The sequence below is a fragment of the Cervus elaphus genome, chromosome 10 (genome assembly GCF_910594005.1).
Source record: "Cervus elaphus chromosome 10, mCerEla1.1, whole genome shotgun sequence".
NCBI lineage: Eukaryota > Metazoa > Chordata > Mammalia > Artiodactyla > Cervidae > Cervus > Cervus elaphus.
Window position 1 is genome coordinate 55,629,526 of NC_057824.1, and position 13,004 is coordinate 55,642,529.

Sequence of the window (13,004 nt, forward strand, 5' to 3'; positions counted from 1 at the left end):
AGACCAGTCTCGCAGGGACGGCACTCACTCCGGGCCCCAGGGAGGCCTCTGGCCTCCCTCCTCCCTCTTTGTTCTGCAGACACCTGCAGGAACCTCCTTGGCCAAACCCCATCCTCTTTATGAGAAGACAACGAAAGTAGCTCCTCCTCTTTGTCTGAGCCTCTCCACCCCAGGCCCTCACCGAGGGGTGAAGGCCAAAGGTCCCCTCCTCCGCGTACTCTGCCAGACGCAAGGTCAACAGACCCCCGCCTGCCTGGGGCTCCTGTGACTGAGGCCCAACCTGCCCCAGCCTCACTGGCGCTGCAGCAGAATTAGGTCAGGGTCGAGTGCGCTCCAGGGAAATCACTACGTTCGGCCCAAAGAACGCGTGGCTTCAATATCCTCCCAAAGCTTTGGTTCCTCATCTGCACTCTCTCCAAAAATGAATGGAAAACGTGGGCCCACCAGAGCTGGGCCAGCTCCTGGGAACCAGCTGAGCCACAGGAGGAGTGGTCGGAGAAAGGCTGGGTGCGGCACCCAGGACAGGAACGGCAGGGCGGGCCCCTGGTGGGGACCAATCCCAGGTCGGGGCAGAGGGACTGAGGCTGGCCAAGACAGGAGGGGTCCAGACCCTTCTCTAGGGGGTCCCAACAGGCCAAACCCACGTCACCAGCTCCAGACAGGAGGAGAGCTGGGCGCCAAGTGGACTCACTTCTCTCTAGCTCTTCTGTGACCTGAGTCAACACAGCAGGGGCCCCGAGCCTCCCGGACCACAGTCCTCACCAGTCCCTCTGAACAGAGCCTGCCCCGGGGTATGCCCCGCAGACAGGGTCTGACCGTGGTCCACACTGGGGCTGCTCAGAGCCGTCTTGATTTTCTCTGAGGAGCCAGGGGAGGCCTCTGAGAGGCTGCTGGGGCAGCAAGTTCTCTTTAGAAAGCGCCCTGCCCCAGGCCGCAGGAGACCTGCTGGGGAGAGGACCCTTCCTGGGACACAGTCTTGGCGAAGGTCTGTTCTCCCCCGTCACATCAGACGTTCAGCCTGCCCTCTCACTTCAGAAGGCAGGTGTGAAGATCTGAATGATGTTTTCAGAGGCCTCCGCACTTTGGAGTAAAAATAGGGTTAATGAGAAGTGGAGAAGCAGGAGTGGAAGGCTGGACAAGCACTGGTGCCCACAATGATGCAAAGGAATGGGAACTTTCCAGAAATTCCGCCCTGCAGTCACGGGGCTTCCTGCCCCAGGGCTGGGGTCCCCTGTTGGACCCATACCCTTTGTGCTGCAGGATGGGCGAGGGGAGACCCCAGGATTTGGTTTCCCTCAGAGGCTCCCAAGGCCCTGCATTGCCCACAGGGGTGTGGCCTCCATAGATCACAGGGACCTGGAATCGCTCCCTTGGATTCTGGGCATACAGCCAGCAGTGACGGGCAGCAGGGGCCCAGGTGTGACTGGGGGGCATTACTCCATCCTGAATACCTGGGAAAGACCCCTTGGACAAAGTCACCAGGCTCCCAAAAGGCTGAGGAGACCCCCAGGGTCTGGAGCCTCAGCTGTGACCCCAATTCAGTGTCTTTGGACCAAGAACAAAGTGAAGTATTTGGGGTGTGGCTGATGTTGTTTTAAATACCTATGAGGCAAGCTGATCTAAAAAGAAAACCATTTCCTGAAACCACTGAGCTTGAAAAAAGCAGAATATTTGGTCCCCTCCCCTCCGGGTTCCAGTCCTGCCTCCGTCACGTGTCTGCAGCGGCAGGGTGCAGGGAGCCTGTGTCCACGTCCCTTCGGCTCCCATGGTCCCGCGGGTCTCACAGGGCAGTCAGGGGACTTTAACAGAAATGCTGATTTCCCCGCTGGAGGCTGGATGTCTAGGTCTCGGCATCGGCACGTTTGGCGTCGGGTGAGGTCTCCCTTCCTGGTCACCAGCCAGCTGCCTTCTCACTGAGTCCTCCTGGCTGAAGGAGAGAAGAGCTTCCTAGGGTCTCCTCTCACGAGGGCACTGATCCCGTTCACGAGGCCTGAACCCCCTGGCCCTCACCCGCCCCCCAAAAGCCACCTCCTGATACAGTCATGTTGGGTGTTAGGTCTCAATACCCAAATGTGTCGGGGACCCAAATGCTCAGTCTGCAGTAGAAGTGGTGCAGAGCCGCCTGGGTCTCATCTCATCCCAGAGCCCTGGTACATCAGTAAGACAGAAGGAGACTGACCCCTGCTTGGACCAGCCGCCATCCCGCCTGCCCACCTTCTCAACAGCAGGGTGAGTGAGGGAGTGAGTATCGCATGCTCAGTCATGTATGACTCTTTTTTGACCCCGTGGACAGGAGACCGCCAGGCTCCTCTGTCCATGGGGCTATCCAGGCAAGAATACTGGGGTGGGTTGCCATGCCCTCCTGCAGGGGATCTTACTGACCCAGGCATCTCCTGCATTGGCAAGCAGATTCTTTACCCCTGAGCCACCTGGGAAGCACGAACAACGGAACAGTGTAGGAAGTGCCCAGAACTCAGACTAGCACCCGGTGGATAGCATGTGGCCCGGGAAGAGAGCTGGAAGGGGAGGGGGAGGTCAGTGAGCTCCTCTCCTAGCAGAGAGGCTCTGAGGGGCTTCCCTGGGGCCCCTGCCGGCCCAGCTGCCAACCCAGCCCCTGCTCCCCTGGGGCCTGATCACCCTCTGCCCCACATCACCTGCAGACCTGCCATTTCTGTGTCCACGCGGGTGCAGGCGGGCAGGCCAGGCTGGCCTCCAGGCGTTGGCGCTCAAAGCAGTGGCTGCTCCAGCCACGATCCATCAGCCTCTGGGCAAGTTATTCCCAGTTCCTGAGATCCAGCATTTCTCCTCTGCCAAGAAGAGCTGGGCAGCCAGGATGCCTGGGTCACCGGCCTCCTTGGCTCTGCCCCAGCCCTTCATCAAGCCCAACGCAGGAGATCAGGGGCTCTGGGGTGACTTGGCCTCTGCCCGTGTCGCTGGTGGGAGGCTGGGGCCCAACAAAACTTTACCATGGATACCTAAACTTCAATTTCATATGCTTTGCACATCAAGAAAGAGTCTTCTTTATGTTTGTTCCCTACCACTTATATATACAAAGATCATTTCAGTTTGCTGGTAAGTGAAGATGGAAGCAGAACAGGATTCAAGAACTTCAGTATTCTGCCCTGGCCTCAGATGGCTCTTCTTAAAGAGACTTTGGTTTGCTTAACTTTATATACCAGAATATTGTATAAAGTTTCTGTTTATGCACATTTTTTTAAAAGACAGCTATGTTACTCTAGGACCACACTTGCTGCAGAATTTGGAGATTCCTTCCTAGACTTCTGGGCCTCAGGCCACATGTCCCAGAGCCTTGGTGGGGGGCAGCTCCTGAGACCATGCAGCCCCCAACTCACACGTATCAGACCACACGGGCCAGCCATCCCACCCACCCTCTGCAGCTCCTTCTGCCCAAAGGACCCCACATGCTGGGACCCTCCCAGCCACCCCAAGGCTAAGGGGTGGCCACCAGCCGAGGGAGGCAGGCGGCGGCCCAGGCTCCTCACGAGGGTCAGAAGCATCAGTTCTCTGGGTCAGACTCCGCTTGCTCTGGAGCTTATACAGAGCTGTGTGTACACTTCAGAGACTCAGGTCCTGGCCTGGGGGCTGGCACACAGCCTTACGCAGGTGTGGGAACCAGAAAAGAGACCCACGCCTCTACCCGGGTCCTCCCACAAGTCCTCCTGACTCAGGAGCCCACTGGGGCCTCAGGAGCCCGCTGGGGCCTCCGGAGAGCTCGGAAGGGTCAGTGCGCTCCACATATCAGATCTCCAACCCACTCCAAACAAGCTCAGGAGGACAGCAGGCATGACGCCCTGGTCCTGCTGACGTGGGTGCAGGAGGGTCCCCGTCTTCCCCACCCCTTTGCAGGGTTTACGTGCAGCTCGGGGGCAGGAGGTGGAGGGTGATTTCCTGCATATCCTCAGATGTCTGGTTGGGACACACTGGTTTTCAGCTAGTGTAGGGGGTGTGAGGCTCCTGGGGGCCCTGGAATGGGGTCCCCACAGCAGTTCCAGGCAGAGGACCCCTCAGAAGACTGGATTCAGAGGTGAGGCCCGAGCACCATTCCAGCTCCTGCCCCCAAAAGAAAAAAAGGCAGAAACTTTCTCTTTAGGCCAAGGATAATTTAGCTAAGGGCAAACACAACACAATGATCATTTATCATCTCAAGCCAGAGAGGGGACTGGGAACCCTGTCCCGGCCTCAGGACTCAAGGTCAGAGCTTCTGCTTTCCCTCATTATTTCTATTTTTAACAATTGTGCTCAGGCCTCTTGCAAAAATAGCAAGAGGTGAGAACACTTCAAACACTAACATGCTCCCTTTTGTCAGGAAACCTCAGGGATGCAGGAAAAACCGGCCAGGATCTGGGCGAATGGCACTGTGTTGTTCCCTACCAGGGTTGGTGGTCCCCCAGCTCACTGCACAAGTGGGTAAACTGAGGCGGGCATACCAAGTTTGGCCTGAGAGTGAGGTCCTGGAGCCATGGGTACTGGTCCCTCTGAAACACAGGCCCCGGTGGCCAGAAGGCCCAGGTCCTGGTCCTGATGGCAGGGGAGCCACGCGAACAGGGCGGCCACCCACAGGGCTCTGACCGTGGGGAGGGCCTTCCTGAGCAGTGCCCGAGGGCTCAGACGCTGGACACTCAGGCCCATCACAGGGAAATTAAGACGTGCACCTTTGGGAGGAGCTGAGGGACAAGGGACATACATGTGTGTACACATAGATGTGGGTAAGTGTGCATGTGTGTACATGTATTCGTGTGTGCACACATGTGTGTTGGTGCATGTATATGTGTGCTGGTGCATTGAAGTACGTGTGCGCACATGTGCGTGTTACTATGTGTACACATGTGCTGTGCTCAAGCGGTCAGTCGTGTCCGACTCTTTGCAACTCCATGGACTGTAGCCTGCCAGACACCTCTGTCCATGGGATTCTTCAGGCAAGAATCCTGGAGTGGGCAGCCTATCCCTTCACCAGGGGATCGAACATTGCAGGCGGATTCTGTTTTTTTTTTCAATGGATTAATTTATTTTAATTGGAGGCTAATTACTTCACAGTGTTGTAGTGGTTTTTGTGCAGGCGGATTCTTTACCAGCTGAACTACCAAGTGTGTACAGCTCCCTGTTCCGGGCCCAGAGGTCAGGAAGCCCCTGCTCCTCCCTACCCAGGAGGCTGGGTATCAGCCCCATCCTGGAGCAGTTGCCTGGAGGTGAGTGACCCACAGGGCCACGGGCCCTGCCGTACCGAGTGCTAGACTCCCCTGAGCGGGCCCAAGTCCCCCGGACCCTGCTGGTCTGGAAGGGTCACCCTCCACTGATGCCCCAGGGCCACACTCCCCTCTCTGCTCTTGTCTCCACCTGGGAGGCGGCATCTGCTCCATCCTGGAGCCATTCAGGAGCCCTGGGCAGCACATAGAGGCAGCAGATGGCCATCTGCCCCATCCTCCCGCGGGCCACCGGCGGCCCCGGCCCGCCCACCTCCCCCCCGCCCTGGCTGGCCGTGGCTCCCTGGAAAGGACCCCCTGGGGTTGAGGGGGCCTGCACTTTTACACACCTTGATTAACCCTCTGGACTACTCACCCCTTTGTTAACTGAGCATGCGTGGCACAGTGCCCACAGAGAGCCGGGCGTGCCCTCAGTCCTTGAGCGTGGCTGAGTCCAGAACCGAGAGGTACGGGGCTCCCAGACGGCCACCCAGGGCTCCACTCATGGCCAGGCCAGCGGCGCCTCGCTCCTTCTCCAGGGTGGGTGGGGGCCCCAGAATCACTTTCTCGGAGGCCCCACGACACCCTCTCAGGATGGAGGCTGCTTCCTACACCAGGGCCCCGTTCCGCAGACAGCCCTGGGCCAGCGTGGCCTTGCCCCATGGGGGCAGCTGCAAAGCAGGCTGGCCAGGGCGGATGGCGGTGTGGACCCCTGACAGGGGGAAAGGCACAGACCTATGAACTGGTCCAAAGTGGGCGCTGCTTCCACATCGCCCAAGACTCAGCATCGTAATACGACAGCGTATGGCCTCTCATGTTTTCCGTGGTCAGGGGGTCTGGTGGCCTGACAAGTCTCCAGCCTTGAGGGCTGTCGTGAGGTGGGGTAGGGATGCTCCTAGTCCAGGTCACACGGGCCTCTCTGCCTCCTTCTGCTCACAGCAGAATCGAAAGAGAGAGAGAGAGAGGGAGGGAGGGAGGGAGAGGAAGAGAGAGAGGGAGGGAGGTCGGGGGGGAGGTCAGAGCCGGATCACTGAGCTCTGAGGAGGCCTCCACTCTGTACCGTCCTGCAGAACCTAGACCAGGGTCCTGGCCATGCATGCGGTGAGGCGCCTGTAGGAGGGTGCCTCTGGTCGGGGATGATGATGCCTAGACGTGACACGTTCGGGGGACCACAGAGCCAGGCCTGTCCTCTGTCCCAAGTGCCCACCTGCCATCCTGAGCACCCACCCGGGTCCCCCCCAAAGGCAAGTGTCGCAGCCCTGCAGTCTGTCAGTCAGCCTTTTTGAAAGTCAAGACTCTTAAAGCTATTCATCCCATCGACCCCAGAAGGAAACTACCCAGCTGAAAAACAAATAAAAACATAATAGCAACAACAACAAGGCCTCCATTCCTAAAGATATTTGCGGTACATCATGTAAAATGGCTTTCCCAGTGGCTCGGCAGTAAAAAACTCGCCTGCAATGCAGGAGACGGGAGATCGATCGCTGGGTTGGGAAGATCCCCTGGAGGAGGAAATGGCTCCCAGTCCAGGACTCCAGCCTAGAGAAGTCCAGGGACAGAGGAGCCTGGTGGGCTACAGTCCACAGGGTCACAAAAGAGTGGGACACGATTTAGCAACTAAACAAGCAAACAAACAAAATGTGTAAAATGCACACATGGAGGAAGAGAACATTTCAGCGTTGGAGGACGGGAGGTGAATCACAGCGGATGAAGTTATTGGAATATGATGCAGTTACAACAGGTTTCAACATGACTTAGATCTTGAGAAACAGTGTCAAGTACGTTTTAGAACAATGGTATGTGCACTGGGACAGCAGTCACATGGAATGTCCACATTAGTGCTGAAAATGTGGAAAAGGATTTGTTAAAGTAACAGGATTACAGGTGGTGTTTCCTCAGATTTCTCTCCAACAGAAAGATCCAGGCTTTGCTAACAGAGGAGATGAGAGCTCAGGGCTGGGGGTCCTCGTTGAGCTGGAAGGGCCTGGGGGCTCGGGGCGCAGGGGCTTGTGGAGTGGAGCAGGGGGTCTGCGGGGGGGGGGGAGGTCGGGAGAGCGTCTGAGTGAGGGAGCCCCAACTCTGGGGGCCTCCCATCCAGGCTCCTCGTAACTGAAGAAACAAAGATCAATGATGCTAACATTCTCCCAAAATGATGATGGAGGAACTAATTACTGGAAAAATTTAAGATAATGGGAAATGGGGTGTGTGCATATATGTTCATCCTTTAGTAAGTGGTGGTCACAGAAGGCAGTGCCTGGGCTGTTGTGACAAGAAGCTTCCCTCTCCCAATGTCCAGGCCCTCATTCAAGCTGAGGCTGGGCGGTGAGAAGCAACTGCCCACCCGGCTCATTTCATGGCTCGTTAAGCAGACACAGCAGACGCCCAGTCCTGCTTTGACCTTGAGGAGAGCTTGAACTTATGCACTGCTAAAGAGGCTGGACTTACCAAACGTCAGAGGGAACATTCAGGGAATCCTTATCCACACAGAGTCAGGGGCCCATTTCCTCCTCCTGCAATCCTGTGGGCGCGACTAGGGCCAGACTGGAGCCCACACAGTGAGGAAACTGCAGGGCGGCCTCATGCATGGGGGCAGGGGTGGGGGCGGCTGGACACTCCGAGGGGCAGACACCCCCCCGTCCCAGGCATCAGGACAGGAGCAGCCCTGACTTCATGAGCCTTTTTTTAACCCAAGTCACATTCAAAGATTTAATAGGAACCAGAGGAGGACAAATATCATATGACATTATTTATATGTGGAATCAAAAAAAAAGGATACAAATGAACTTACTTACAAAACAGAAAGGGACTCACAGACTTAGGGAATGAGTTTATGGCTACCGCTGGGGAGAGGTGAGTGGAATGGATCATTAGGGAGTTTGGGACTGACATGCACACACTGCTATATCCGACACAGATGACCAACAGGGCTCTCCCTGGAGTGCTGCACAGTGTTTTCTAATAACCTAAGTGGGAAAAGAATCTGGAAAAGAACAGACATGTGTACGCGAGAGTGAATCACTGCTGCACCTGAAACTAGCACGGCACTGAAACTAGCACGGCACTGTTCACCAACTGTGTGCTGTTCCAAGTCACTTCAGTCGTGTCCGACTCTCTGTGGCCCTGTGGACCGCAGCCTGCCAGGCCCCTCTGTCCATGGGGATTGCCGTGCCCTCCTCCAGGGATCTTCCCAGGCCAGGGATTGGACCGGCATCTCTTAGGTCTCCTGCATCGGCAGGTGGGTTCTCTCCAGTATAAAGTAAAAATTAAAAAAAATTAAAGTTCAACCCTGAAAGATTGATTGGATGAATAGATAACCAAAAACGTATGTAAATAAAAGTGGATAAAACATCGAAATGGAGTTGCTGAAGGAACTGCAAGGGATGGGGACCCTGGAATCTCTTGACCCTGATTTTCGAGGGCCCAGGGACACCCCTACAGCTCTGAAGGATCTGAGGGGCCCTGGCGAGACCCTGGGCCCTTTAGATTGGGAGTAGCCAGCCAGACCACACAGGGGGCCCCAAAGCGGGGGCTCCCCACAAGCAAACTCCAGTTTGGGAGGCAGGTTGGTCTGGAGAGAAGCATGGTCTCCATGACCAAGAGGACTGCGCTGCCTGAGAGACCACTGAACCATGGACACCACGTAACTGCCAGACAGCTGGGGTGGTGGATGGGTGACCCTCGCACGGAGTGGGTGGGCGACCGCCACGGCCACAGAGAGGCCCTCCAGGACCTGTTTCTCCTGTGGGTGCTTGCTCTGCGCCCCCATCAGAGGCCGAGCCGCCTCTGCCTGCCCCGCAGGCCAGGAGAAAGACACACGGGGACCCCGCAGTCTGACCTCCGCGGCTCTGACCACTGGGGCAGGAGTGATCAGCCCGCTGATGTCAGCAGCGCATGGGGGGCCAGATGGCCGCCTCCGCGGAGACGCAGCGCACCCCCCACCCCCCGCACCACGCTGGTGCCCTCTGGGGGACACGTGGGCCGCTGGTCTTAAAAAGAAAGCTGGGCATGCGGTGCCGTCACCGCGGCCGTGTGTTCGCTGGCAGCCTGAGGACTTTACCGCGCATGTTTCTGAGGCAGAGCAGGCCAGTGTGCCGGCCGGATGCGAGGGCGGACCTGCAGGCCTGACTCAGCCGGTGTAGACTGCTAAGACAAAGCCCTGCGTCGTGAGTCTGCTCCGTGCATGATCTGAGAAGCCCTGGCTGGTCCTCTGGAGCTGCTGTGGCCCCGGATGTTCACCCAAGCCCCTGACCCGAGACCCACCCACACTCCTGGGTGGTTGTGAAGAGTTCCTCAGCCTTAGTTTTATTTTAACTTTACTAATCTGTAGTGTCCATAACCAGATTTTTCCTTCATGAAGCTAGCCTGTCACCCCCTAACACTGTGTAAACTACATCCTGCACCTGGTATTTGCTCCACCTGCACTATCTTATAGCAAATCACCCCTTAGAGCTGTTTGCATTTGCAGAAAAAAGGTCCCAGGTCGATAACCCAGAGACAAACGGATCCAACTATCTGGCTGCCAGACCCAACTACCAGGCTGCCTGACGTCAGTGGAGACTTTTAAAATAATGCAAGGAGAAGGATGCAAAACCACTTCACCTCTTTGATCCTTATCACTTACCGTGGACTACGAGTTCCACCTGTAAGACTCCTTACTATCCCCTGGGAGGGGGCACAGTTCTTGAGGTGCTAGCCTGCCATGTTCTTCCTCCGGCAAAAGGAATAAGACCACTCTATTTCTTCCAAACTCTGTCTCCGTATTTCTGTTCAGCATCGGTGGGCTGGAAGCCGAGATTTTGGCGACAATTTCTTTGTCTTCTGGCAAACAGTGACCAGGAGCTTTTGTTTCTATTTTACAGAATAGGAGGTTACTTGGGGAGGTCTGCCCAGCATACCCAGCATGGTATCCTTGTGCGTGTGGGGCGATGCCCACCCCCTGGTCCAGCAGGGCCTGGATGTCCGCCTGTGGAGCCGGGATGACTGGTTCGAGACGTGGGTGTGAGATAAGAGAACTGCCCTGCTTTTGTTCTGGCACCATCTGCTCAGGTTCTGGGTCCTAGAAGTAGCCAGGGCCATGCAGAACTGTGAACGTGACACACGACACGACCGCTCTGAGCTGGACTGGGAGAGCCCTCGCTCTGAGAGGTGCAGGCTGGGTCCTTCACAGGCACAAGCTCGCCAACTCCTCCCTGTGTGAGGCCAGAGGTGGGCTTTGTCCGAAGCCTCAGATGAGGTCTGCTGGGGAGCTGCCTGGTCTCTTCCTGGATCTGGTGGCATCTGGCGGGACCTGGAGGGGCCTGGCGAATCTGGTGGGACCTGGTGGGATCTGGTGGGCAGGCACCTGGCTGAGGCTGGCCAATCTGAGACCCTGGTCCTTCCAGTGTGTGACAGCCCTGGGCTGAGCATCCACCTGTCTGCCAGAGTCCAACTCCTGGAAGCTTTCAATGCCAGGAGCTAAAAAAATTATGTTTACTTTTTGTCTGATTTAGTTTGGCTTTGACTTCTCTTATTTCAAACCAAAAGAACCTTAGAGAGATGCTACTTCCGTCTGTAAGAGAGAAGTGAGACTCAGGTGATGCAGTGAGCTGAATGTTCAAGCCCCCCCAGCATTCATATGGTGAAGTCCTAACCCCTGTGGCATGGTGTCTAGGCTGGCCTTCAGGAGGCGACTTGGTCACGGGGGCAGAGCCCTCACAAATGGGACTAGTGCCCTTGTAAGAAGAGACTGGGTCCCCCATGCCCTTCCACCAAGTGAGGACAAGGCAAGGAGATGGCCATCTCTGAACCAGGGAGGGGGCCCTCCCCCGACCCTGCTGGTGCCCTGGTCTTGGACCCAGAACTGTGACCAGTAAAGACTAGCCTGTGGCATCTTTGGTCTGGCAGCCAGAAGGGCCTGGACAGATGGGCAGGGAGGTGCCCAGGGTCGCCTGGCTGGGAACAGGGGCAGCCTCTCTCAGCTCCCATGGCTCTCATCACCAACAAATGCCTTTGCTTCTCAAGCTCCCATGAACATGCGGTTCACCAAGGAAGCTTGTTAAATGCAAACAGCAGGGCCCCACCACAGATCCTATTCTGCAGGTCCCATTTTCCACAATCTGCATTTTCCACAAAGTCCCAGGTGGTTCTGGCACAGACCACATCTTTGTTGTTCAGTCGCTCTGTCGTTTTGTCTGACTCTTTGTGACCCCATGGATCGCAGCACACCGGGCCTCCCTGTCCATCACCAACTCCCAGAGCTTGCTCAAACTCATGTCTATCGAGTCAGTGAAGCCATCCAACCATCTCATCCTCTGTCGTCCCCTTCTCCTCCCACCTTCCATCTTTCCCAGCATCAGGGTCTTTTCCAATGAGTCAGCTCTTCGCATCAGTTGGCCAAAGTATTGGAGTTTCAGCTTCAACATCAGTCCTTCCAATGAACATTCAGGACTGATTTCCTTTAGGATGGACTGGTTGGATCTCCTTGCAGTCCAAGGGACTCTCAAGAGTCTTCTCCAACACCACAGTTCAAAAACATCAATTCTTTGGCGCTCAGCTTTCTTATAGTCCAACTCTCACATCCATACATGACTACTGGAAAAATCAGAGCTTTGACTAGACAGACCTTTGTCAGCAAAGTAATGTCTTTACTTTTTAATACACTGTCTAGGTTTGTCATAGAAGTATTCAGTGATCTGCTAAAGTGACTCACAAAACTCAGGCAAACACTCCTTATGTTTACTGCTTTATTATAGTAAAGGGTGTGACCTATATACAACTGCCTGACTTTCAGGTGGGCGCATGGCCACCTGACCTATTTCTTTTTTTAAGTTTTTGGAAATTAATTTATTTTATTTGGCTATACCAGGTCTTAGTTGTGGCATGCAGGATCTTTAGTCTCTGCATGTGGGATTTAGTTCCTTGACCAGGGATCAAACCTGGGCTCCCTGAATTCATTGGGAGTACAACTTAGCCACTGGACTGCTGGGGAAGTCCCAGTCACCTGAACCATGGATGCACTGTCCAGACTCTGCTGCAGGTCAGCAGGTAAGTTGGAGATGAAGATGTGTAAGCAGGAGTAGTGTCTGAGAGCTTCTGGAAATCTCCTTGAAGTTGGGGAGTGGTCAGATGTGAAGGTTGGAGCTCCAGCAGCCACTTTGGGAGAGAAAAGGGAAGTCATGAGCAGCAAGGTAGAGGCATTCTTGGTCATTAGTGATCCTAGTATGAATTCATGTGACCTGGGAATGCCAACCTCCATGCTTCCTGTACATGAAATAAAATACACTTCTGACTTATTTTAGTCACTGTTATTTTGGGTTTCTGTTTACACAGCTGAACCTAATCATGGGAATAACAAACAACACTGGCCACATCTGTGACTATTCCAAGGCAGCTGCTGCTACCGGAACACACAGGGCCTTCATCAGCATCTCTGCCATGTCCCTGTTCTCATGGTAGCCCTCAGTCCCCAGGATGCTAAGAAGAGCTGATCACTTCGACCCTCCTCAGGAGGCAGCTTTTGCATGTTCTGGGAAACCCACCGCACCATCTCCAGCTCTGCCTCAGTGTCCACCTCGCACAACAGCCCCTCTCCCACCAGTTAACGTAAAGTCTCACCTTTCTGATCTTGTCACCAGCTAAGAACTCCTGGACCCAGGTCTTCTGCCCTGCAGACCACACCCTCCATCACAGCTTCTGGGCTGAGACACGAACAGAAACACAACAGGGAGGCAGAGGTCTCCAGAGGGGCCTGGGAGGGACACTTGCAGTGACCACCTGCCCTTGGGCTGGCTCGAGGAGGACTGTCATCTCCTTATGTTGTGCCTT